This window comes from Electrophorus electricus, chromosome 4 (assembly GCF_041902795.1).
Source record: "Electrophorus electricus isolate QZ-2024a chromosome 4, ASM4190279v1, whole genome shotgun sequence".
NCBI classification, from domain to species: Eukaryota; Metazoa; Chordata; class Actinopteri; order Gymnotiformes; family Gymnotidae; genus Electrophorus; species Electrophorus electricus.
The window spans coordinates 1,243,406-1,246,746 of record NC_137500.1 but is presented as its reverse complement, the minus strand read 5'-3'; the positions used below and the strand labels follow the sequence as shown (position 1 = coordinate 1,246,746).

The 3,341-nt window shown below is 38.0% G+C and overlaps 1 pseudogene; it reads right to left on the bottom strand.

The window, feature by feature from the left end:
• Positions 1 to 724: 724 nt before the first annotated feature.
• On the bottom strand, positions 725 to 1,320 carry LOC118240969 (immunoglobulin kappa constant pseudogene; annotated as a pseudogene).
• Positions 1,321 to 3,341: the final 2,021 nt, after the last annotated feature.

Sequence of the window (3,341 nt, the reverse complement as noted above, 5' to 3'; positions counted from 1 at the left end):
ATACACATTTAGTTCAGTAACACTGTGTGATAAACCAGGCTGTGTCATAATAGCACCGTGTGACTCAATTAATAATAAAAAAAATGTACCAAATATTAAGCAGTTCTTTGTTATTACACTTAATACATTAGGTCAAAGCTTTATTTTAAACAGACAAGTGCTAAAGGGGGTTAGTTTCAGGCAGAAATATTTTAATGAGAGTATTTTATTGAAAAACAGCCCAGCTTGCGCAACAGAGTGATATAAAGCATGATGGGATTAGTTTCAGGCAGAAATAAATTAAAAATTATAATATTGTGATATAGTGAAATGGCCAAAGATGGTTTGTCCCCCACCCCTGATGTTCCTAAAATACACCAACTTACTCGTGTTACAGTTTGTAGTGAATAAAACGTGGAAATATCTTACTTTTTGCTTCCATAATATCTGGCTTCCTGCTTCCTTCTTTATTATGATTGATGAAATGGCAGGTTTATCAAAGTTTAATCCTATACCTCATCACACATTAGTGTTTCTACTGTATAGAAATGTAGACTTGAAAGGTATTTATTGTTATGAGTAATGTTGTGGGAAATGTTCTAATTAAGAGACTATAACATTTATTCAAATTTCTTTATTTCATTTTGAACAATAAACAGGAACATTTGAGTAATAAACACAGACTATCTAAAAGGCAGCACATTAATCAGTGAGAGGAGAACACTTCAGTACACATGTGGGAGTTTCACGCCTCAGCACACTGCTCTCTACTCAGTGTCTGTGTGACAGGAGACTGGGAGTCCTTGGTGGCCTCACAGGTCACTGTCTTCTTCAGCCACTCCTCCTTCTGGAGGGTCAGGGTGCTGCTCCAGCTGTAGAGGCCGTCCTTCTGCAGAAGCCCGGAGCTCTGGCTCACCCCCGAGCTCCAGCTGCTACCAGCCACCTTCCAGCTCAGCTTCCAGTCTGAGGGGAAGCCCTTGTTGGCCAGACACACGAGTGTGACCTTCTCCTGCTGCAGCTGTACACTGGAGGGGGGCAGGACCGCGAGGGTGGGCGGGGCGATACAACCCCAAAGACGCTTGTTTTTCTTTTCTTTTTTCTAATAAAAAATAAAGACAGAAACTAAATTAATTTTGAAAAAGGGCTGATAGTTACTTAAATCCAGCAGAGATTTGTGCCTCTAAAGATGTGCGTGTGTATGAACCTGTGTTTCGCAGAACTGAATTATATGATTCCTTTAAACTATTTCAGACTTATATCATTAATGTTTATGCGTTAGATATATGTAGACTCTTTAGAATCATAGCAATTGGTTACAAGATTTTTAGAGATATTTTTCATATTTTTGTACACTAATAACGACATTTAATGCAACATCCAAATACATTCTTGTGTTCTAGATGTATAATAGAGGAATATTTGTAACAGCCAACGTTTTGATCTTCAGTATGCGAGTATTGTGGTAAAAGTGATCTGCACCGATAAGTTCACAGGTCCAATTCATCATCTAATGTTGAAAATAATTTTTTTTAGAAAAGAGAAATGTAATGTGTTACGGAAAGATGGACGTGTGTGTGTGTGTGTGTGTGTGTGTGTGTGTGTGTGTGTGTGTGTGTTCCAGATCCACTGCCAGTATTTCCACCCTGATTCAGACTCCGCCCCGTTCCTTGCTGGGTTTCCCAGCCAACTGTGTCAGCTATTTAAAGGCCCCTCCCAGAAGAGAGGAGGAGAGAAGGAGAGTGTGAGTGTGAGTGTGAGTGTGAGTGTGAGTGTGAGTGTGAGTGTGAGTGTGGAGTTGTTTTGCTGAATTGAATGTTTGTCTAATGTTTTGTGTATGACCTTGTTTTTCGACATTTTTGGACTTCATCTCTGGCTTCGCCCCTCCTGCTTCGGTAACTGTGTATATATACATATATTTAGATTGTGCAAAGTGTGTAAATATTGTTTGTTTGGTATTTTGGTGGTAGGGAGCGACTGCCATTTTTGCTGGGTGTGGGTTTTGTCTCTGTTTTTGTGTTAGTGAGTTAGGAAAGTTGTAAGTTGTTGTAAGTTTCTTGTGTTTTCAGGATTATTTAGTGTGTAGTTTTATTTATTTAGTGTTGGTTGTTTGTTATTTTGGCTTGGGTCACTCCTGAAGACATTTGCACCAGTATGATTGTTTGTTTATGAATCATAACCTCAAAGTTCAAAGAGGCTTTATTGTCATTTCAGCTATATTCAAGCACACAACATAAACGAGGCAATGTTCCTCCAGGACCATGGTGCAACACAAAATAACAGTGCAACAGACAACATGCTACACAAGTGCAAACAATCCAACATAGTGCAAAATGCCATAAACATTAAATAAACAATAATAAATACACGACAAATACAAAATGTGCAATTATTTAGTCCAGTACTGGGAATATGTAAAGTGAGTTGTGCATAGGAGTCAGTGACATGCTATACTGAACATAGCAGACACCGGTAGCAGCCAGAACAGTTCAGAGTACAGTGCTGGTTTAATACAGTACTCTAGCAACAAGTAGGATAATGTGCAAGACTACAACAAAAGTGCATAGTTTATTTGTGTGAAGTTCGACTTCAGCACTAGTCTGATGCAAAACAATGTGTGTGTGTGTATGGATATGTATGTGTGTGTGTGTGTGTGTGTGTGTGTGTGTGTGTGTGTGACTGTGTATAAGCATGTATGTGTGTGTGTGTGTGTGTGTGAGTGCATAAAAGTGCCCATTTTTGTAATCTGAATTGGGATTGGAGTTAGCCAGAGTAAAATACTCTGTAAATACACAGAAAATCACTTTCTATTTGTGCTTCTGTTTGTTTTGTTGCTGCTCACTTTTTCACAACTTCCATTATATTAGCCATTTTTACTTCTTTTTCCTTGTTATGGCCTCACAGCCTAGACGGGGTCATAACAAATGTTATTATTATAGATGAGATTAATGATTTTATCTCAATTATAATGATTTTTAGTTGTATCAGTGTATGAGCTATCTGTACCTTGTGTCTGGTTCACAAACGTTTTATACCATGTATCACCTCAGGAAATACTTGGCTCTCAAAGTACCACCACTGTGACCAAAGGATTTTTATTATTAAATATTTGTTTAGAGATTTATTTCAGAGATTCCTCCTTCTACCACTAAAGGGAACACGTGCATCATAGTTTGAGAACCAGTGCTCTATACATTCACATGTATTGATTAGAAATTTTAAGTTATGTTTTATCTTATCACTGAGAAATGTTACTACACACTTCAAGAGGTTGGGTTATGAGTTATGCTCCTGTATTCTTTGGTTTATTACTGCAGACTTTATCTGCAGTTGCAGTAAACCATCTCACAAAAAGGACTGTATAC